At 42.4% G+C, this 24377-nt stretch overlaps 1 protein-coding gene and 1 long non-coding RNA gene across 2 annotated transcripts in view; one reads left to right on the forward strand and one right to left on the reverse strand.

The window, feature by feature from the left end:
• SND1 (staphylococcal nuclease and tudor domain containing 1) overlaps positions 1 to 24377 on the reverse strand; it is a 421454-nt gene that overhangs the window by 113834 nt on the left and 283243 nt on the right. The window lies entirely within an intron of this gene.
• On the forward strand, positions 6971 to 18707 carry LOC306668377. Its single transcript, XR_013765859.1, has 2 exons — positions 6971 to 10073; positions 12038 to 18707. It is a non-coding gene; the product is annotated as an uncharacterized lncRNA (long non-coding RNA).

A 24377-nucleotide genomic window follows, 5' to 3' on the forward strand; every position in this document is an offset into this window, starting at 1 on the left:
TGCTATGCTCTTATTCTAAGCCAGAAAAGGATGTGACACTGACACTAGCTTCGCCCAACAAATTGTGTTATGATTTCATGAATATCAAAAAATGATTATTCCTTCTCTGTGTATATAACTACTATTAAAACAGTTTTTCATGTAACCAGATTTAATTTTAATTAAAATTGTGATCTGAGAACCACTATCAGTTTTCTTTTTCTCCCCATCAATATCTAATTGTCAAACTTTCTGAGCAGAGATTGAGAGGGAAGTTGAAAAAGCAAACAAATTTTATAATTTGTCCCCTCCTCACTACCATGGAAATGGCTTTCTCCAACATTACACACACACATCAGACAACATGACTGCAGTCTCACTGTTGCTTAGACAACTTTCAAATCCAAGAGTAGAGTGGGTTAAAGGGAGACAGAGATGCTTGATTGACAGGAGGTCACAATTCACTGGCAGAAGAATAAAGAACTTGTCTCAATGGAAGATCAGAATTGAAAAGCTTAAAATATTCTTTTTAAAAAAGAAACATTGTTCTGACATCCAAAGAGGACAAATCAAATTGGTCTCCTCCCTCAGTCCCTGAAAAGGAAAGGGAGGAAATGGTGGAGTATTAAGTGCCAGCCAGTTCCATCCTTAATGAAACTGTGTGACCTTGGCCAGGCAACAACTATGTTTGGCCTTAGTGTTTTCACTTGTTAAATGGTAACATAAACAGCTCTTCCCACCTTACAGCATCTTAATAAGCACTGGGGAGTGGGGGAACAGGAGGAAGAGAGGAAGCACATAGGAAGACCCCCTAAAAAGTACTATTACATAATTTAACTCTTACAGAGGATTAATCTTCCTATTAAGTTTCACACATTCAACTATGGTCCAAGTTGGTACTTGAAAATGGCCATTACTAATGGGAAAGCTCATGAGCTCATGAACTTCAAGAGCTACCTCTTGGAAATATTTTTAGGAACTTTAGTTTCCTGGCAAATGTAGAGTAACCATACCCTATGTAGAAGCAGGGTACTGCAGGCAAAGCACAGTCTGCATGACTACAATAAGAGAATACTCTTGATTCTAAAGAGCATGGCAGAGTAGGGAGAAGCTGGAAGAGGAAGAGGCAGGTGTTAAACAGAGTGCAAGGGCCTACATCTCCTAGGTCCCAGGATGTACTCCTTGCTGAGTTCCGTGAAGCACGAAGGATAGACAACAGTTGAGAACTCAGGGAGGCAGTGAATCAAGCTGCAGTTAAGTTGTTCCCAGAAAGACACAGCATGGATGGCAACAAGTGACAGCTACAAGAACGCAGAAATTACCTTCCTTGCTGATTTTCTCCACTGTGATTTCAGCAAACACATGTTTTCCCCACCAACCCCATTCCTGCCACTACCTTGGGGATAAGCATAAGGTGGCATGGGAGTTTTCTCTCTGGATGCCACAGTCAGTAAATACTAATCCTAATGAAAACACGAGTGTCCGTTTCTCAACCTTGTAAGCTGTTCCTGACTCAACACCCCTACCCACCAACAGATGTGATGGCTGTGCAACACCCCCTGGGAGTGAGGGGGACTGAGGCTGGTTTACTGGTGTGATGTTTCTGATGGCAGAGTTACGGCATTTGGGAGGGGAGCCAAAATGCTATACATCCTGCAATTCATGGGACATCCCCACAAGATGTTGCTTCCCAAATGCCGCCAGTGCCCCCTATTGAGAAATACACCACCCCAGTCTTACCTCTCACACTTGGGCTGCCATCCACACTCCAGGCAAAGTGGATGACTTGCTGCACCCTGCCCATGCTTTGCACTTTCACACAGCCTAGAACAGAGCTGCCCTGATCTCCTTGTTTGGGTTAGAACATAATGATTTTGGCCTTAGGCTGTTTAACAACTCTAGAGAAAAATAGATCAAATAGAATGCAATCAGAAGAAACTAAAAAGAAATTGCTGACTTGACTTGAGGTTCTAAGGAGGAAGAAAATATGCTCTACTCCATAGTTTTCTATCCACTCCAAGAGATTACAGTGTCATTTGAAATGATGCTTAAAGTAGCTTTGGCTCTGAGTTGAGAGCTGTCTGTTCAAAAAAAGGCAAGTTAAGGACATGCTATACCTGAAAACAAGCTGTAGAGTTGAGAGTCTAGTGGATGAGGTCCCTGCTATGCCACTAACCCAGTTGTGACTAAGACAGTGCCACTCCATTTCCTTGTGTCTCTGCATTCTCATCTACAAAACAAGATGGTTGGACAATATTCAAGAACTATACCAGAAAAGCTGTCAGAGCCATCTGTAGGGTGGAACTGAAGAGTAAAGAGACCCACACCATGACCTGACCTTCCAGGATTTATATATGGTAGCTGGAACATCTGAAATATGGGGATCCTTAGAAAGTGGAAGAACCATGCACATCCTGCCTCTCATTAGCAACAGGCTTGTCCTCACTTGAAAAAGTCTTATCTTTTGCCATTTGGGGAAAATAACTCTTTGGTTTTCTTTTCCATGGTTGGATGACACTTTTTGCCAAAGAAGTCTGAGACCAAAGGAAACAACTCTTTGCACATGCCAAGAGAAATATACACATATGTACAAAGAGCCTGATTTCATTCAGCTTCAACTGAGATCACGTATTCTTTAGCAAACACTTCTCTGTTTGATTTGTAGTTGGCTTGCTTACACAGCACTATTTGGGTTTCAGGGCTTAATTTATTTGACTATATTCATTCCCTTTCCCCATCTTCCTTCCAGCACAGCAATTCCAAGCAGTTCGAGAATCCATCATACTCCCTTATGCAAAGAGTACTTCAGTTTTATATTAGAACTCTCCGGAATTACTGTTTCTTTTTAATAACAACAAGTAAAGGCATACCTCAAAGTGCACCAATGTAGCTATCACCTTTAAACACTACTTTCTAATAGCTGTAAGTTCTGCGATATGTTAAAATGCTTACAGGATCAGATTATTGCCTCTCGCAAGAGAGTTGCTGAGAATAGTCAGACTGATCAGTTCTGGAAGGGAATGTTCCAATGCCCTTCTGCTTCCTGCAGGCAACTCTCTTGTAGGCTGGTGTTCAGTTTGCTAATTTTCACCTAGCTTTGCTTCCAACTAGGTCTCAAAGGCCTCAAGAGGGAGTGGCCACTGGCATTTGCATTGATGTATTCTGGTTGAGAAAATGGTAGAGAAGCTTGTTCCAACCCAGGCAATCTTTCTGCTTTCATAAGCCTATGAAGATACTAAAAATGAAGCATCAGAACAAACAGAGGCTGATGATGGCAACAGAAGAAAATGAGGCTGATTAGACAATCTCACATGGCAAAAGTAGTATTCAAATTTCGGTTGTTTTGGTTTTAGGTTCTGCTTTCTTTCTTCCTTTCTTGAAAATGAGTGAGTGCCTCTCACAGTTTTTTTTTTTTTTTTTTTTAAATAGTAGCAAACACTCAATCAAGAATCTAATTTTTTGTTTTGCTACCATCCTAAGATTTCTTCTGTTCACAAGCTTTAGTCTGCTTCTCAAGTAGCTCAGAATGAAGATGCCTGAATCCAGGTCTCACTGTAATGTAGCTTCACTTGTAAAGAAAATATAAGTAAACTATTTGTAGTTACTGTAAGGAAAAAAACAAACAAACTACTGATAATTACAAAAAGTACACACAGGTAATGTGGTCGTCTCCCCTTATCCACGATTTTGCTTTCCAAAGTTTCAGTTACTCATGGTCAATTGTGGAAAGTTACAGAAATAAACAACTCCTAAGTTTTAAATGACACGCCATCCCGGGCAGTGAGATGAAATCTCAGGTGGTCCTGCCGGTTGGTCACTTAGCAGCTGCCACGGTTATCAGACTGAACATCATGGTAACAGAGCTTGTGTTCAAGTAACCCTTACTTAACTTAAAAATGGCCTCAAAAGTGCAAGAATAGTGAGTGATGCTGGCAATTCAGATTTGCCAAATACATTCAATAAAAGTGCTTCTTTTAAGTGAAGAGGTTAAAGTACAGTAAGATATTTTGAGAGGGAAGAGAAGCAGGGACCACATTCACCTCAACTTTATAACCGTATACTGTTATAATATTCTACTGTATTATTAGTTATTGCTGTTAATCTCATTGTGCCTAATTTATAAATTGAACTTTATCACAGGTATGTAAAAGAGAAAACACAGAGCCAGGTGGGGTGGTGCATGCCTGTAATCCCAGCAACTTGGTAGGCTTAAGCAGGAAGATGGCGAGTTCAAAGCCAGCCTCAGCAACTTAGCAAGGCCCTAAGCAACTCAGTAAGAACCTGTCTCTAAATAAAATACAAAAAAGGGCTGGGGATGTGGCACAGTGGTTGAGTGCCTTTGGGTGGTCCAATCCCCAGTGCCCCCCCCCCCAAAAAAGGGGAGAGAAAACAGTATACACAGGGTTTGCTTATTATCCGTGGTTTCAGACGTTCACTAGGGGTCTTGAAATATAATCCTCATGGATGAAAGGGACCTCTATAAACAACTTTATCTTACTTTATTTACTAAGTAGTTTTAATTGTGTAAAGTAGGAATGACATATTTCCCATTATCTACAAACTTAAAATTAATAAAGTATTAAATAAAATACTATGCATACAGAAAAACCCACAGAGGGTCTTCGTATGCAGATGTCCATAGTCCAAGAAGATAGGGATGCATTTTATTAATGCCCACTCTTAATTAAAGGCAGGTTGACTTTATAAGGTTTGGGGCACCCGTTGTTAGAGACCAGCCTATGACTCCCAAGACACATGTGACACTAGAAAACTCTCCTCCCAAAACCTACCTTCCCTTGGGATTTCCCTAAGTCTCATCCCAGTATGTTCCTGGGCAGCTGGCAGGCAAGTATGGAATCTCACAGAAGTGGAGTTTTACTCCAAGTTTCATTATAATACTGCAGCATTGGATATAATCCCTTAAAGGCCTTCAGAGTTTGGTCTTAATCTCCTTCCTAAAGTATCACTCAGAGAAGATCTGAATAGAGATAACAATTTAGTCCATTTCTTCTTCACAGATCAACACAGAAGGATCATGGTGAACACAGATTTAATGTCTTCTTTCTCAGCTACTAATGCCCCTGTAGAAGACAACTGAACTGAATGTGTCATATAAGCTGGCTGATTGAACTTCATTAGTAATTCATCATTACATAACCTCAGCTGGGCCTCATTCACACAACCTGTGCACCCTATACCCCTTTCTAGATGATGGTAATGTTTTCCTTATTCTACTAAAAATAAGTGGGTCAAGAAGCAGCAGCATCAACCTTCAAAGGGTATTAAAAATTGTATGTGTGTGTGGGGTGGGGATCATTTTTGTTGTTGCAAGGGTTGGTTCTAATAGTGTTTGGACCAGTAATGCTGATGTGGGCAGTGCCGCATCATGCCCTGTCTTAGACACTGCCTATGCCCCCTAAAATGGGTAGAAAATCAATGAGAGTCTATTCCAGAAGCCTAAGAAAAATAGGATGTCCGTGTCAACAGTGATAATACTGGCCTAGGTACTGTCATGTGGACCCAGGAAACAAACGACAGAGACTTTATCAAGTACTTACTATCTGCCAAGCATCATTCTACATGCTACGTATTACACATAGCAAGGAACAAAACAGAATCCTTGCCTTCTTGGAACTTGACATCGTGGGCAAGAGAAACTAGTAAAATGTGTACTATGTTAGATGGTGGCAGTGCTGTGAAGGAAGATAAAACATGGCAGGGGAGTGAGAGGTTGCTTCACAATTTTACAGATGGTCAGGGAGACCCTTACGGAGAAGGTGGCATCCAACCAAAGGTCTCAGTCATGGGGGTATCTAGGAGAAAAGTACACAGTGCAAAGGTCTCAACCTAGGAGCAGATGGTGAAGTGGGAGGAGTAGGAGACGAGAGAGAGAAGACCCAAGGAGGGTAGGCAAGTCAAATAAGAAGCCAGCTTGTGTGAAATGGAAAGTCATTGCTAAAATGGCATCCAGGGATGAATAAATATATAGACGGCACTGTGTGGGAATGTGGATAGAAAAATGATTACAATGCAGTGTGCAGAGAAAACTCCCAAGTGGCATCCCCAGGACCCATGCAGATCTGGTAAGCATGCTGCGAGTCCCAGGGGCTACTGCCAGCGCATGTCTAGTTATTGTTTATACCATTTCCTCACAGAGTGAAGACACAGGGCGTGCAGCAATGCCTGGGGAAGCTCTGAAGGGAACTGTCCCACCTTTTCCTGAACTCGTGGGCTGCTGCTATTACCATCACTGCCATCCTAGGATAGTGTAAATTAGCCAATTTAACAACAGCAACAAAAAAACCCACACAAATGTAGCTTCCGATGGTATATTCATTTTTATTAACCAGCTAATTGAGCACTGCCTCAGAACTGTAATAAGAGCAGCAATGGTTGAGCATGTTAGCTTGTAGCATGCTCTCTCACAATCCCTACTCCCCACTCAGCCTGAACTTTCTGTGTGTAAAGAGAACTCAGGGTGCAAACGAGTCACGGGTTCAACTCTGTCCTCATACCTAATGCCTCTAACATGCCATCCACTGACTCCTTGCAGCCTCTCCTATCTAGTATTCTGCAGAGGTTCGGAGAGAAGGTAGGCAGGGCAGCTGCTGCTGGGGAGAGCCCCACTTGCCTCTTCCCAAAGGAGCAGGCAGAGTTCCACAGAGAAGGAGCAGACAAGCTGGAGAGAGAAGTTCATAGGAGGACTTTTGAAGAAAAACTGAAGATGTATTGAATTTATCCAGCGGCTTTGCATACCTTCAAACAGAAGCTTGAACTTCTATGGGAACCTGAACTGCAGCTCTACAGAAGTACGTTAAGAACATTCTTGCCAACCCTGGAACTCAAAGGTAAAGAGTTCTCTAGTTCTGCATCTCAGGGCCACCATGCGTGGCTGTGCGGTATATGCTTGAATAATTTCAGGGGTGCTGTGTACATAGCCAACTGGGCTCAGTACTCTCACCAGTAAAATAAGAACAAAAGTTAAAATTCACTATAAAGCATTTAACAACACTGGTGAAGTGTCCACTAAAGTCATCCAAGAAGAGTTTTAAATCTCTGGGTGGCAAGACCAAATGTGATTTGAGAGTGCCAAGTTTCCAGTAGCTGATCTGAATCTAGAATCTGGGTGGGCCGTGAACCACTGGTCTTTCAAAAGATTCTACTGGGGCCTTTTGGTCTATGTAGTTTATCTTGTATTTTTAAGTCCTCCAGCCTTCAACATGGACCCCCATACTGGTTTATCACAACTCCATTAGCTACAGCCATCATCATCACCATCATCACCATCACATAATTCCTAGTCTAAGAATCCTGATGAGTACTTCTCGGGAAGACACAGAACCTCTGTGGAGTAAGGGCTGCTCAATTCCTGCCTCCAACTTGGTGCTATTTGAAAGGACCAAATGACACAGAAACAATAGCCTCCCAAGAGATAACAACAGTCTAAGAAACTAAGGAGGCCATATTGTTATTCCCTATTTTGAATCAATAGGATGGCAGTTGTGGCCAGAGAAGAAGATAGGGAACGAGCTGTACTTTATCAAAGCTATTCTCCCAATGATATGGCCATCAAACTGGCTAAACACACAGGGCCAGGTTTTCCTCAGGATGCTGAAAACCTCTGCAGGAGAGAACATGGAGCTGGTGAATTATCAAGGACCAAGGGCTGCATTGCTGGTTCTGCAGGATGCCAACATGGTCTAAACACTGTCATTTCTTGTCCTCTATTCCCAAGGCTCAGAAGCAACAGGGATAACATGGCAAGACACCTTTGAAGAAAAATTATACTATTTTCTTGGGGAATTAGGGATGGAACTATAGGACCATGTGATTTAATAGTTTGCTGTTCCATTGATCACGAAAAGCAAACCGGTAACTGTTACCACAAGGCCTCTAGGGATTTCTTTGCTCAAGGAAGGGTCACTGCTCAGTCAAGGCCTCCTGACGTTGCTCTAGGTGCAGAGGATTTGGCAGGGAATGAAGAGACAAGGATCCCTGCCTCATGGACCTTACAATCTGAGGAGGGGAAAAAGACAACAAGTAAGTCAAACAGTGTGGTATATGGTGACAATGCACGTGCAGTGAAATAATGAAAAAGGACAGTTTCAGGAAGATGGTGGCAAAAACAAACAAACAAACAAAAACTATGGAGGCTCACCAACGCGTACATATGGACCACCAAACTGCTTGAACTGTAGTACCCATGCCTGGGATGAGGAGGAAATAATCTGACCTTAACCGTAGTTTGTTCCTATCTTTGGAATTCAGCAGCAGGCCAGGAAAAAAATCACTGACAGACCAGGGAACAGCCCTCAGGACTCTGCTGAAGTTCCAGGCCCTTCCCAGAGTCCCTCCTGACCACTTCAACCCCTAGAACCCTCGGGATGACAATAGAAGGAAGACAGACCAGAAGAGTCATGAGGACCGAAGCAGGAAGACTTGGGAAACAGGAATGCGGTCTGAGAATAAACTGATCCTATAACCCCCAGGGATTCCTGACACTATGCCTGAGGAAGGGGTCATGCCTGGAAGCAGATCAGAATGTGACACCAGAGGACAGCTTATTAGGAGCTGCAGTTTTTACTCTCACCTGTTTTACACCCTAGAAAATTTAACCAGCAAAGCCCTCATTGTACACATAACCACATGCTCCCTCTGCCAGCCCCTGGTTAGGAGGGGAAGCGGCCTCCTGCAGGCAGTCCCAGTGCCAGGCAGGATGAGTTACGGAAGCACTCTCATCGCTCTCTCTCAAGATAAGGTGCAGCTCTCCATAGGAGATGTACGCAGATATATATCAGTGCCCTAACCAACAGAGATAAATGTCGTAACTCCAGCCCCTGTCCATAAATACATAGCTGCAGGAACAACCTTCAATGGCCCACTGTACCCAGAAGAGACAGGATTTAGTGGGCTTCCTTACTTGCTCATGTGCTGAACGCGCTTTTAGGCGGGTGTTAAACAGTCACGTTACACAAGCTCATGGACCCAAAATAAATAAGGCATCCTCCTTATGTGGAGGCCGCCCACTTGGAAAGGCTGCATGTGCCCTGCTCAACCAGAAAGGAGAGGAAGAGACTTGACAGAAGCGCCAGATACTGCTTCCAAGCCAGTATCCTTCAAATTACTGCTGGCAGTGGTGGCGAGAGTGCAGGGGGAGACTCTCCAACGGCATGTCCCTCTGCAGACTCTAGGGATGCTCATTCTGGACAAGGTGAGAGTCTGAACACGAGGACATGCTGCCATTCTCTCACCCTGTAGCCTGGCACCTCCTAGAGATTTGCAACTTCTTGAGATGTGATGCTGGGATACTTCTTGGTGCAGCACCCTTATGATTATAAGGTTGTACTTTATCTACCTCCCGTCACCTGCTCCTGGCCTTTGGGTCCAGGCCATCGGTTTGGCTTTTCTTTTCTTTTTTTTTTTTTTTTTTGGCTGGGGGGTACCAGGGATTGAACTCAGGGGCACTCCACCTCTGAGCCACATCCCCAGCCCTATTTTGTATTTTATTTAGAGACAGGGTCTCACTGAGCTGCTTAGCACCTCGCTTTTGCTGAGGCTGGATTTGAACTTGCGATCCTCCTGCCTCTGACTCCGGAGCTGCTGGGATTACAGGCGTGCACCACAGCACTGGCCAGTTTGGCTTTTCACATCAAGTTCTGCTCCTAAATGAGTGACTGGCTCATCTCTCCAAATCAATGAAGCTCTCCAGCTCCCTGGAGAGGCATATATTAAGTATCAATCATGCATATTATTTTACAATATAATTACTTTGGCAATTAATCCACAAGGAATATTGCTCTCCAGATTCCAACTTCTGCCAACACAAATACAAAGCTCTTGGAGAGTGGTTACATGGAAGAAGACTGAACTTCCAGGATGAGAGAGAGATGGCTGATCTAAACAAAGCTGGGGAACATAACAGAGTGAAGGAGAAGATAGCCTCTCCAGAGTCCGTCAATGCTGTTACAAGAGACCATGCACTCAAGCAGAAATGAGGGAGGAACTCTTGATCTTTCTTATCTGAGCAGGAAATACCAAGAATCCTGCTGTCATGAGGCTGACATTCTATATTTTGGAAGAGTTAAGATATTTCCGTAGGTAAGATCTTTAGCATACCACCTCCATACGAAACCCCGCTGTTAGGATTTCTGTTTTATAGTGAAGGTGTTTTTCTGTCTTGTTCAGCTGTGTCTCCAGAATAGTGTACACTCAAGAACTATTTGCTGAAGGGCGGGGTGAAGGCAGGTAGGCTCTCTGGGCGTGTTCACTGAGAAGCACTCACCAAACTGCCCTAGGTACATCCTAGACCATATCATTAGTCAGTCCCCCTTGGCTCGCAATACAAGAAGGTACCTGTAAGAGAGCAACTTTTCAAAATTATTTTAAAATTTATTTTTGTTTTTTATTTTTGGTGCTAGGGATCGAATCCAGAACTTCACGCATGCTAATTAAGCACACGCTCTATCACTGAGCCACAATCCCAGACCAGATAGTGATTGTTTCCTAAAATCTCAAACAATTTCCCAGTCCTAAAAGTTGTGCATCCCAAACCTATAAACTGCCTCACAATTATCAACTGATGAAATCAAAATAAGTAACTACATTTACTGCTTAGGTTTTATTTCCCTCCCTCTCTCCTTGCCTAGTGGAGGATGAACAGTGAAAAGGCTAAGATAAGAGTAGCAGCAGGAGAGACCAGAGAATAAGTGGTAATTGCCAAATTGGATAAGCAGCCGCCTGAATAAATGAAAATTGTCAAGACTTGTTTTCCAATAGCGTCAAATCTAAGTGAAAAGGATTTGCAGATGGCATAGATAAGGAATAAAATTCATTTTATCAAAAAGCACTTACTTCCCTTTTTCACTTGACATTTCTTACTGCCCAATTAGTATCACTATGGCCACAATGTAAATAAGGGGCAGAATTAGAGAGGTAGAGAGATTAAATGAGTAATTCCCATGAAAACCCTGAGCTTACAAAGACTGGTTCAGGCTATACACAAAATGTCTACTTCTGGTCAGGGACGTAGCTTGGTGGTGGACTGCACGCCACGGATGCATGCACAAAGGCGTGGGTTTGATCCCCAGCACTGGAAAAAAAAAAATTACTTCCTACCTGCTCTCCATTCTAATTAGAGGGAATGGAGAGGAAAATTATAATTAGAAGCAGGAAAAGTAAGAATAAAAAGTAAGAATAAATGGGATAAAGAGGAAAAAAAATTAAACTAAGGACTGGAAAGAGGACTCAATGCAAGAGAAGTGGGTGTGAATGGTGCAAGCTTGGGGAAGGAAGGACCTCCCTCCCCAGGCTTCTGCTCCTGTTAGCAGGCCTCAGGGTTGGAAGGCAAGGGAGTGCAACACCCATCCCACATTCCTTCTCTTCTGTTTGCTTTTCTTACCAGTGCTGCAGTCACCCAGACTGTGAAAAATGGTTAAGAGTCTATTGGTAAAGAAAAGATGTTTTACAGGCATCTACATAAGTAAAAATGTCCTAGCTAATTACTGGCCTCAAAATATTGGGTATCTGACACATTCAATTTTGATAAGCAACTTCAGAAAAAAAAACCCTACAATGTTGTAAACTGTCATGTCAAACATGAGTTACTAGCACAGAAAGCTACAGGAAACAGTCATAAAATGTAACATAGCTGCTTTCCTTGGTGGCTAACAACAAATCTGCTCAGGAATCTCCAGAGGCTGCTAAGGCCACGGGGCCTGAAAATAATACAAGAAACTTAAAAGTTCTTAATTGTCTGCCTAAAGGTAATAGTTTCTCAGAGAAGTTTACCTGCTCCTGCTCCTGAGCTGGTCTTTTCAATCCGTACCCCACTGGCTGTTTCCTGCTCTTTGGAAATCAGTGATGATCTCTATTTATGTGTGATCTCTGTTTCTGGAGGTGGAATAGACTCTCTTGAGACTTAGAAATGCATGTTGGTGCCACAAATACAACTATAGAACAAAAATCCTTGAGTATCTTAGAAAGGATAGCCAATAGAAATCAAGACTGAAAGCTGCTGCTAAGTAATGAACCTTTTTTTTTTTTTTTAATTTTGAGACAGGGTCTTGCTGAGTTGCCCAGACTAGTCTCGACTTTGTGATCCTTCTGCCTCAGCCTCCTGAGTAGCCGAGATCACAGGTACGTGCCACCACTCCCAGCAATCAGGGATTTTAGGCCCAGATGACCTATCAGAGACAAACAAACTGAAGGACATACACAACATACAGGGAGTTTAGAATCTACTGGAGAAGGCCTACACTGAATAAGAAATGTAATCGAGGGAATTACATGGAACTCTAGGAAAATACATGGTGGAGGAAGAGATTATTATTTTCTAGTAGCTGACAGAATCCTCTGGAAAAAGTAACATTTAAACCAAGAATTGGCTGGGCACGGGGCACACCTGTAATCCCAATGACTTGGGACACTGAAGCAGGAAGATTGCAAGATTGAGGTCAGTCTAGGGAACTTAGCAAGATCCCATTTGGAAATAAAAAATACAAAGGGCTAGGGGTGTAGCTTGTGGTAGAATGCCTCTGGGTTCAATCCCCAGTACCACAGAAAACAAAAACACCCCTCACCTTAGGAGAATTGAAGGATGAGTAGAAGCTTTATTGTGGCAAATGTGGATTTTTCCAACATTCAGGCTCAAATAGGATCTGAAAAGAAATAGGGATTTCCAGCTAGAGACAGAAGCTCTTTTGTTTTTTCAGCAATATAAGACAACACCTGGGGCCATTTGTTAAAGTTCCCATACTTACTACCTTAGGGGAGCAAGGGTCAGGATTTGTGAAGTCCCTGATCTCAGGCACATTTTTCAACCACTTGGCCCCAAATGTTGACCCCCTATTTTTAATCACCAGATTCTGTTCCAAACAAATCAGCTTTATATATTAGAAAGAAATCCTTTTTGGAAGTAGATTCCCCATCATTTTCTGGGGTGGTGGTGGTGCTGGGGTTGAACCCAGTGACTCATGCTTGCCTAGCAAGTACTCTACCACTAAGCCACATCCCCAGCCCCTCCCATCTTTAATATGGTAAGAACCATATTAAACCCAATATGAATCTTCCTTAACATATTTTGAAGTGTATGATACAGTATTATTAACAACAGGTCTCTAGAACTTTATCTGTTTTGTGTGGCTGAAGCTTTAGACCCACTAGCTGTAACTCCTTTCCCCGCTCCTTCCATTCCTTGGCAACCACCATTCATTTTACTGTTTTTATGAGATGATTATTTTACCTACTTCACATCAGTGAAATCATGTAGTATTTGTCCTTCTGTGACTGGCATATTTCACTCAGCATAATAACCTGTAGGTTCATCCTCATTGATAATAAGAGGAATTTCCACCTTTTTTTAAAAGACTAAATAACATTTAATTGTACATATACATCATGTTTTCTTTATCCATTCATCCTGGAATAGACATTTAGGTTGTTTCCATATATTGGCTACCATGAATAATGCTGCAGTAAACATGGGAGTACAGATATCTTTTTGAAATACTGATTTCATTTCCTTTGGGTATATACCCAAGTAGTAGAATTGTTGGATCATATGGCAACTCTATTTTTAAAGTTTTTGAGGAATCTCCACATTGTTTCCCATTGTAGCTGCACCCTTTAACAATCCCAATATTTCACAGGGGTTCCAATTTCCCCACATTCTTGCCAACATTCACTATCTTTTGTTTCTTTGATAAATAGCTATCCTAATGAGTGCAAGGTTTAGAATCTTTTAAGAGTCTATAATCTTACAGATATTTGAGATTTAACCAGCAACTAACACTGCTACCAAGAAAATTGGCTGAAACCCTTCGGGGTAGTAGGCTAATTGCCCCACTGTGTACTACCACAGAGACCTGACTTCATAAGTCAAGGCAGGAAACTTCCCTCACAGATCCACAACATACAGCCATAATGACTGAGCTGCCTAGGATGCTCCACTGAAGGGTCCAGAACCTGTTAACAAGCAAGGACCAACCTGGCAGGAGGAATGGAAATGTACCAATAACACTGTGGCTTTCTTTCCATGGGGAGGGGAAAGTCACATACAGTGCTGGTTCAAGGACACGCCGTGAAGTGTCTTAATGTTGAGGCCTACCCAGGATACAACATCCATGTGGACAGGACTCAAATCATGCATCCAGTTTTGGCTCAAAAGGGCCACCAAGGATTTTATCTGCATGATGTAATGCAGTGTCACTGAGAAGAGGCACCTCACAGGGAAGATTTGTTGATCACAATGACACTACTTCATCCCCACTTCTTTAATGTGGAAGCTGAATGTCACATAGCTAGTAAGCAGGAGAGCCTAAACTCAGACTAGGTGGTTACTGGCTCCAAAATCTGTTTTCTTATCCATTAAAGCTTTGTGTGTGCAATGGATAGTTTATAATTCCAAAATGTAGAAGACAAAAGGCTGTGTATGTGTGTGTGTGTGTGTGTGGGGGGGGGGAAGTCTAGACCCTTTCTATTTACTTGAGTGGTCTGCAAATCGCCAGTATTGATATCCCTGGAAACTTCTCATAAATGCAAAATCTACTTCAGACCCATGCTGGAAACAAGTCTGAGAAGCCCCACCCTACAGCTCATGAGGGTCTTTGAACTCACTGGGGGCCAGTGACCATAGTGCCTCCAAAGCTCTGCTCCCAAGTGTTAAGTCAAAAAGTTCTGACGCAGGATTCCAACTGCCTTTCAAGTCAAGTAAGAGGAGGAGAGCTGAGGGCAACGGAGGGGGTGCAGAGGAGCTTCTTTATCTCCTATTCAGCATAAAAAGGGGTCCGCCAAATAACGAGAGACAGAAGAGAGAAAGTGATGGAGCACTAAACACAGCTGGCTGGTAGCAAGTAGTGCTGACAAAGGCTGAGGACAGCACCTTTTCTTCTTTTGGAGGATCTAACCCACACTTAACCCTGTGCTGGGGCCAAATCTTCCCTGAGAAGCAGGAGCAGGAGCTGGGTTTGAAACAGGAACTGCATTCTTAGAGGAAATTCAAAACAACTAAAGATGACTTCTGAGCTACTGAGTAGAAGGTGTTTTTCTATTTCAAGAATCCACATCCAGGCACATGCTGCGGATGAGATGCTTTTTTGCCCTCCAAAACAACAACAAAACAACAAAAATAAACCCACGCAGGTTTTTTTGTTTGTTTGTTGTTCTTAAATGCTGCTGGGAGAGTGATTCAGTTTTGAATGTAATAGTTAAAGCTATAAACTTACTTTCTCACTGTGTATGCACATCTCATCTCCTTCCAAACATTAAGAGATTAAAATCCTCCTCTCTTAAACTTGGCTCATTAAAGGCAATTTTCCTGCTAAGCAATGAACTTGAACTGTTCTTAAGTTCGATGCAAAGAATAAATAAGTAAACAAACAAACAAATAAATAGAACAAAAAAGAAAGGTCAAACTGTTTTAGTTATTTCTTATGGATTTAGGGAAAACAAACCTGCATAAGGGCAGGAGTGAGGTGGGAAAACTGAATGAGCACTGGGAATTTACCAAAGTGATTTAGGAGGTATGTTTCATTTCTTTAGCTCCCTGTGTTCTTCATCCCTCCTCTTCCAATCTCCTTGCATTTGCATTGTTCATGGAAAATGAGTCAGGGAATGCAAAAGTTAAGGTTCTCATGGCAACTGTTAACAATTCCACAGGGAACATACTAGTATTGGCAATTACTAATTGGGCTGTTGGTAGAGGTGAACCCTTAATGTACCATATGTGTGAAGTGGGCGAACCAGCATTCTTACAGAATCTTAAACTTACATGTTTCTCAGCTTGTGTGTTTATAAATCTAAAGTCTTGAAGATGGTTCAACACAGCTTCTCAACCTCTCCTCTGGTGCCACCCCAGAAGTCCAAGGTCCTCATTTCATTAGGGCCCTAATTGCTCTTTGGAGAACTGGATTGATGGCATTAGCACTAGCCCTTGGCTAGCTCACCTTTGAGCTCAGGACACTTTTAAACTGAGCTCTGTCATCCAATTAGAGTGTTTATCTGATGAACTGAGGGAAGACACAGGCTGTCTTCTAAACTGTCATCTCCTACTCATAGGGATTACTTTTATGCCACGCTGAAAATTTAATCAACTCAATTTACTCATCAGCTGACTTGATTTCAAACTCACAATGTAAGAGTAAGAAGAGGAGTTCATAAGATCAAGGCCTTGAACGAACATCAGCTACCATTTAATATAATCCAAGGTGACACAGCTACGATTATAACCTGCAATTAATGATTTTGGGGGCAGAGCCTACAAAAGCTCAGACAATGAGAATCAGAGAAGTGGGGACAGAACCAGTGTGAGACTTGTTTAAAATCATCAGGAAGCAGCAGAATCTGGATGAGAAAGTCTTCAAATTTCTTGTTTAATGAGCTTTCTATTATCAATGTTCTTTAAAAACACCTCTAATTCGTCTCTCATCTATTTTATTCCCCTGTTATTGGGATTTTCATCAACTCTACTCTAATGGATATTTTCTGTTGTACTGAAAAGTAATGACCAGCAAAGTTCTAGCAATCCTCCTCCACAGGATCACCTAGAGCAAAGGGGTCAAAGACGACTAAGATATACAAATATTAATAATGGTGACATCACTACTGTGAAAATTCTTGCTGGTATAAAATAAAGACCATTTACTAATCAATGAAAAAACACGACCTGGTGAAGCTGAAAGAAACAAAATGAGGACAAGAACCCATATTTACATCATATTTGTTTCAGTGAAAATTCCAGAAGCTATGAAACAGAGGATGAGGAAAAGCAACTATGACAAAAATAATGTGCAAAATTGCAAAAATAGAAGAGTCCTCCTAATATGTTGTACCATGAAACACAGGACAAGCAGTCTATAGTCCTGGAATTCTAGCTGCCATTCATGATTTTTAGCTAGCATGTTGGGAAGCATTGGACTTGAGATCCCTTTTCCTATCGTATCCTACAGTTTTCAGTGGGTTGGAATTCAGCTAATATTTACAGTTCATTTAGAAATCCTTGAATTCTCAGAACACCATTAAACAATAAAATCAAAACATGCTTGGGGGGGTGAATGAATTATTTTACCATTTTTCAGTATTTGCTGAAATATGAAATAAGATAATAAAGCTCCTATCATATCTAGGGCAGCATGAAAAACTTTTGAGAATAAACATGCCAGTACCCAGGGATGTGCACACTCCCAGAGGCTTCCAGGCAGGCCTGTAAACTACCCCACTTAAATCCTATTTCTAGTTTGCTCACACCTGGAAACACCTGGGCCTAAGAGAGGAACTGAGACTGCCAGAATGATATCTTTTGATCCAAGAAGACGCAGAGACTCACGCATGGCTTGGAAAAGCTGGGAAGCACAATTGCCACAGCTCATCTTCCAAAGTGGGGCAATATCATGGCAGCTGCCCCAGAACAAGTTATGGTGACCACATGAAGTACAGATCATAGACACATGCTCTCTGTGGGATGGAAAAAATATTTCCCCATTGTTAATGGATATGAGAGGCAATCTGGCCCAAATCTTCTAATTCTAAAAATACACAGAAAGCAAACAAGGCAACATGTTAACAAATCAATAAAGATTAAATGGAAGGTCTTTGTACTAGTCTCACAATTTTAAATTTGAAATTTAAAGAAAATAAAAAGGTATAGTAAGAATGGTTGTTGGGGGAGAACCTCCAGATGTTTAAAGGTTGTATCTTCTGGAACATTTAATAATCATGCCACTCTGTGAAAGGTGTACCAGATGAAATAGCCCAGGAAACCTCAGCTGGAGTCTCCTGAGAAAGCCCTTGCTAGCCACTTTAACATTTCTACACCAGTGTTACACATTCTCCCTCAAAACTCTGCTACTCAAGGTAGACTGTTTAACCCTCTCATCTCTAAATTAGAAAGGAGAGCCATCCTGGTGATCAGGAGCTATTCTGTCCCTCTAACCTGCTCTGAGCTATCTACTTAAGCATCACCAGGACTAGGCTAGTTGCTGGGCCTTTTATTAGTAAAGCAGCTGAATAATTTATAAGGGCCGCATAGGGCCCATTAGAAGTGCCAGAGCAGTAATAACTGGCTGAGGACTTTGCTTACTCAGGGCTAAAGTTTAATTTATCCATAAATGCCCCAGCTCATAAACCCATCCCATAGGTCTGACCTGCTCTCTCTTCTACAATCCCACGTCCCCACCATGCTCTCATCTCAGATGTGTTCTTTCTAGTGTCATCTCTAGAGTCAGTAACACAAATCCAGACTCAAAACAATGACTGGAAATTCATGTCTCCATCACCACATTTCTTAAATAGTGCCCCTCCCACTGTCTCCTTCTTAAGTTTTGCTTTTGGTCATACCACAAGAAAGGCACTGCTGGGTTGGCTCCTAGCCAACAAGAGCATAGGCAGGTGCAGTGACTAAAGGGAAGACTGGAAAGCCCCTGGCTACCTGCAAAAATCTCTGAGGTAAAACTAGGTCACTGTGTTCCTCATCAATATGGGTACTGCATTCTAAATGAGAGCACATATGATGAGATTAAGATGTGCTCTGTTTTCTCTTTAGCAAGTTAACAAACTTTTCTACACCTCAGTTTTTCTATCTGCAAAATGGGGATTGTAATGGTACCTACCTCAGGGTTGTGGGTAAGACCAAAACCACAGTATATAGTAAATACTCATTAAGTAAGAACTGTTATTATTAGAAAGTTGGACCAGGAATGAACTCAAGAGAGACCCAATCCAACCCCCTCATTTCTTTTTTTTTTTTTTTTATTGTAAACAAATGGGATACATGTTGTTTCTCTGTTTGTACATGGTGTAAAGGCATACCATTTGTGTAATCATACATTTACATAGGGTAATGTTGTTTGATTCATTGTTTTTTCCTCTTCCCCCCACCCCTCCTACCTCTTTTCCCTCTATACAGTCCTTCCTTCCTTCATTCTTGCCCCCCTCCCTAACCCTAACACTAACCCCTCCCTCCCCCAACCCCCTCATTTCTATGGGAAAAAAAAAAAAAAAAAAAACCAAGATCCAAAACAGCTGTGACTTGTTGATGGTTCCATGACTTTGGGGATGGACCCAGGCCATTCTCCAGAGTGACACTCAGTATGGTCTCTGTGACTTCATGGTTATTGTGGCTCTAACACCCTTTTGGGAACAGTGTTTTCTGAATTTTAAAACAATCAAAATGTTAGGCCAGAAACATCTATCTATTTATTCATTCATGATCAAGTACTATTCTAGGCACTGTTATGGCCGATTCGGTGGTGAGAAGACACACAAGATTCCTCAAACATTTTCTATGCTGGTAACGGAAATAGTGACATGAGAGAGTAGCAGCAGGGGTTGGAGTTGGGGGAGTGGACAACCCTGAGCAAAGGCCATTCATGCCTCATTCTTTGCAATTTAATCTCTAAGAAGATGGAATTGAAACACTGGTTTCAGTGTATGCATTCATGAATATGTCTGGGTGTATTTGACAAGAAGAAATTATTCTAAGTGGCATCACCCTCTGAAAATTTCACTCTTGGGCAATCATATCAGAAATAAGCATATACCCACTAATGACTCTCAGAATGGACCTTTCCTGGTCTTTGGTCTTACCTCTATGGCTATTCCAGTGCAGGTTAAGGCAAAAGGGCACCAGAGTAATCCAAGTAGAGTTCATTTCACTGCCTTTTAGGTGAAGGTCATTTCTCTACCCTCTTGAGGTTGGAATCTTAGCCCTTGGTATTTGTACTGTGTACCATGAAATTTCTGCCCCAAGAACCAGTTCAGGGATCAAAGAGCTATTCTTAATGTCTCAGTGTAGGCCAGTTGAGGGAGGCAATGGCGGCAGAGGCAGGCCACTCACCCTGCCATTCAGCCACCCTCCTCCACAACGGGGCCATTGAGCAGGCACCACAATAGAGGGCTGAGAATAAAAGACCGAAGGAAAGCATACAGAGTCCCCTTGCACAGACTGGGTCATTCATCACCAGGCAAGTGCCAATATCTGGGAACAGCAATCTCAATTTCTGCAAATCCTCCAACCTGCAACAGCTGCTAGTGACTCTGGTGGGCGGCTTTGCTGCTTACGAGAGTTTGCAATCCCAAGCCCTGGCTGCAGGCCAAGTAGATATTACTTAGGTTAGAGACACGCTGGCTGCAGAGAGTAGCAACAATGGACTTCACAGCTTATAAAGCAGCTTACAAAGGGCTCCCGTGTATTTCAAAAAGCACTTCAGATAGCTGGTGAGAGAAGCTATCTGCACAAACGCATTCAAGCAGTTTATTCCTAACCTACTTAATTCAAGGCTTCAGTCAGAAGCCAGGACATAGTGGAGGTAGGTGTGGAGAACTGCGAGAAGCTGGGTGGTGGGGGACGCAGTCAAGGAATACCCCTTCTTCTGGAGCACCAGCTTGGTGGAATGGGGAGTGACTGGAAGCAATCAGCCCTTCACCTGGATAACAAATGTAATGAAAAAAATGAAAGATAGGCTGTGGGATTTCACAGTTCTTCAGTGAGTTGTTTGCCTCAATAGCTTTCATCAGCATCATTAAGGAGCATTTATAAATGTTACTGAATGAATGCTCTGATGCCTGCTGCCATGCCACTCTATGTACCTTCACCTCACTGTACAGGTGTTGCCAACTAATGTGTCCCCTGCTCTGCTTTGACACTCCTGAGTCTCTAGGACCCAGTTATCACTCCTTGACATCTAGGTTTGTTCTGTTAGGCATAGCTTAGTTTCTGGAGGACAGTTTGGCCAGGTAACAGGCAAAGGCGAAATGAAGTTGAAGGCACAAAAGCTTATGTTGGGAGGAGCTCAAAGAAGCTCCCCCACCTCCAAAGGCACATGGCAAATGCTTAATGTGCCACAAATGGACCATCTCTGCAGAAGAGATACAGAGGTAGGTAATAATTCATTATCAGTTTTGTTTTGTCCATCACATTTAAAAAGAACTTCAAGAGTGCTTCTGTTTATGGAAGACGAGCCAATGAGGTAGGAACCAGCCCTGCTGCACCATTAGATATTAAAAAGTAGAAGACCCCCTCGTAACTATGAATCCTATTCGGGATCTGACTTCAAACAATGTATACAGTCCTGAATATGGATTTCTTAGAACTCTGAATCAGCAGATGCTGGGGTAAGAAATTATTATGAGAATAATTAATAAAATTCAAGAAGCTGTACAAATCTGAATCAAACTCACAGCAGGATTCAGATGGTAAGTGCTGAAGTGCTACTATGCTGAAAGGACAAAAGCTACCAACCCCCAAGCCCTCATTCCAATGGATAAGATCTATACTCTCCACAGGAATATGGAGGGAGAATGGTAATTGCAGTGTTTATTTTAAAGCCAACCTCTTGGTATGAAATAGAGCAACATGAGAGTAGGCTCAGGATGCTATTCCCCCATACCATGTCGTTTCTTTTACTTTGTATATGTCATGTGCAGCAATGAGATCAGGGATCAGGTCTTTTCTTTTTGGTAGTACTGGGGATTGAACCCAGGGCCTCCTGCATGCTAGGAAAGTGCTCTACCAACTAAGCTACATTCCTAGCATATGGATCAGGTTCTGAAACATGAATTGTGTACTTGGATCATTCATCTCAAAGGCAACTCTTCAATTCTTGGTTATTCCAGCAATGATGAATTGGCAGATCAAATACTATATGGGAAAAACCTTTAGAAAGTAGGGAAATAGCTCATATCAGTTGCAGATGTTTTGCTTGCCTACCCACAATGCAAATCTATTTCCACTGTGACATCCCTGGATTTTTCAAGTTATATTTTAGAAGTGAGACTTCATCAGTAGGAAGGATCCCTGCAACAAAACTGAGAAAACCAAACTTGGAGACCACACAGGAAAAACACAAAGACACGAATGCAGACCTGTCAACCACAGCATGCTTTCTGTCCCCTCCCTGCTTCCAGAGCCCGCAAAGACTAGGTTAGGTAGAGCTGGGCCAGCCTGGGGAGGCTCAACCACAGGGCTGGGATCCATGACCATGCAATTCTGACTTCGTCTTTGTGATCTGGATGCTGAAGTTACCGTCTGCCAAGAGGAAGAACTGCCCAAGAGGACTTAAGTCCTCTACTGGCAACTCCCATTAAGGGACCTACAACTAAAGCTGGCAGTTTACACTCTAATATTTCATATGTTGCTCTGCACTGTGATCTAAATGCTTTTTGTCAAAGAAGCTCCTTGAAGGCATACACTATTTCCTTTCCCCCCTCGTGGTACCAGGCAATAACAGGTGTTATTAACTACTGACTAATCGACTACAAAAAAAGAAGGATGTGAGCACAAATACAAGCAAGAACAAGTATCCGTGACTGTGTCTTCCTTCCCACCCACCCAGCTAGGGAGGAGAAAACTCCCTCCTCTCAAATCAAGGCAGGCTGCTTACAAGGAACACCACGTGAGTGGGAAAGATGGCTGCTCTACGCAATAGGCCTATTTTGATACGAAGGGTTGGTCTGTCGTTAGCACTTTCCAATCAGCATAGCTCACAAATAGGTCTAAACTTGGAAAAGAAGAAAAAAAAAAATTCCCTATCAAACAATGAGAATCAAGAGTAAAAAAGAAATAGCAGTTTTCTAAAAAACAGACTAAAATATATCAGGGCCTTTGAAGAGTTATTTCTGCATTCCCAGCACATGCAACATCATTCATGAAGAAGGCAATGGTACAAATATAGCATAAATGTCGTCTGCTCTAGCTTGTAATTTAAAATGCAAATGCTAATGAGCGAACTGGTATATCAGTGGAGTTAATAACCACATGCCTAGCACAGGGGCTGCATCCAAAACACACACAGAGAAGAGACAGACACCATGTTCCAATTTAAAAATAAAAACACCCAAATTAACCCTAGAAAAATCACTAGCAGATGTAGAAGCTCAGGAAAAGGAGGCACGCAAGGGCAGGGAAATGGGAACTTCTCCACCAGTTGCAGACTGACTAGCTGATTTATATATCTTCCTATAATAGTTAAGGTAAGCATGGGAGTTTAGGGGGTTTGTTCAGGAATGCTATTGCAAAGCATGACAGAGCATAATAAGTCTAACAAGGAAAACCAACAGGGAATCTTGAAAGCTGGAATGGAAAGTTTTCCCAAAGCCTGCTCTAGAAGCCTGTAAACCAACCTTATAGGGAGCCTGATGAGATGTAAATCACAGGCATTTTCTCAAGGCAAAGAGGAAAGAAACTTCGGTTTAAAACAGAAAACAACCCAAAATGTACAAGGTCTGAATTACACTGGTAGTTTAAACAAGTGGAAAAAAGTGCTGATGAAGAAATACCATGACTGAAAGAATGTCTTCCAAATGGGAGAGAAACTCTGATAAACTGTTCTCGCTCCTACTAGGTCTGTTATTTGCCAGTCCTGCATCAGAATCTGGGAATGCTTCGTGGTACAGAAATGAGGAACAGCTCTCTGGGCCTCCTCAGAGCCCCCAAACATAGGCTGAGACAAAGTGCATTCTATGGTCAGTGGCTCTGTCCACTCCCAGAGCAAAAATCTAAAAGATGACTCCTCGAGGTCAACAGGAGATGTGCTTGGGCTGGAGGTCCATACTAGACACCCAATGTGTTTGTGCTACCCACTCAACTACAAACAAAAGCTCAGGCACAAACTCTCCACACCAGCACATCAGTTGGGGAAGCTCCAGGAAAACCTCAAAAGAAATTCAAGGTGAGCCATGGGCTGGGGTCTGGGAGAGGGGACAAGGACCACTTTTCAATGACGAGGAACAGCTTTATTTATTTTTTAAACTCAGTCAAATCTGTCTGAAAGGGGGATGTGAGAGGTGGTTTCCATAGCAACCAGGATGAAGTCTTACATGCAGTACACACTGTTCACCCTGGGGCTGCCCATTATCAGATTTCAAAACATTTTTCTTTAACTGCAAATTATCAAACCATTTATACTCCCTGCCCTGCATCCAGGTTCTGCCATTTTCTACTATGAGTCTAGACAAATGGACTTCCCTACAGGACTGGGCTGGTAAAGAGTAGCCCAGTGGAAGATGCTGCTGCTTGTCTCTGCTAAGTGGCTGTTGGGGAGTGCCAATAAGTTGATAAGATGGTGCTGAAATGTATTCTTTTGGGACAGCCATGAGAATGGAATGGGCACAACCCAAGAGACAGGTGCCGGTACTGGAAACATGATTATAGGGAAAAGTCACCATCTCTGAAGTTTCTCATTCCATCCCCACAGGCCCACTAACCACAGACAGCCTGGACAACCCTACACTGACTCGGAAGAAACCTTCAAGTAGGAGGGAAGGAGAATGAGCTAGCTGAAAAGGAAAGCTTGGGGGAAAGTATACATGTCTTACCTACTGTACCACAGTGCTGGCTCATATTAGCTCTTCATAGGATGGGCCTTGTCCCTGGTCAAGGATTCTCATGCTTGTCTTATTTATATTAA

This window comes from Sciurus vulgaris, assembly GCF_902686455.1.
Source record: "Sciurus vulgaris genome assembly, chromosome: 8".
In the NCBI taxonomy this organism is placed as follows: Eukaryota; Metazoa; Chordata; class Mammalia; order Rodentia; family Sciuridae; genus Sciurus; species Sciurus vulgaris.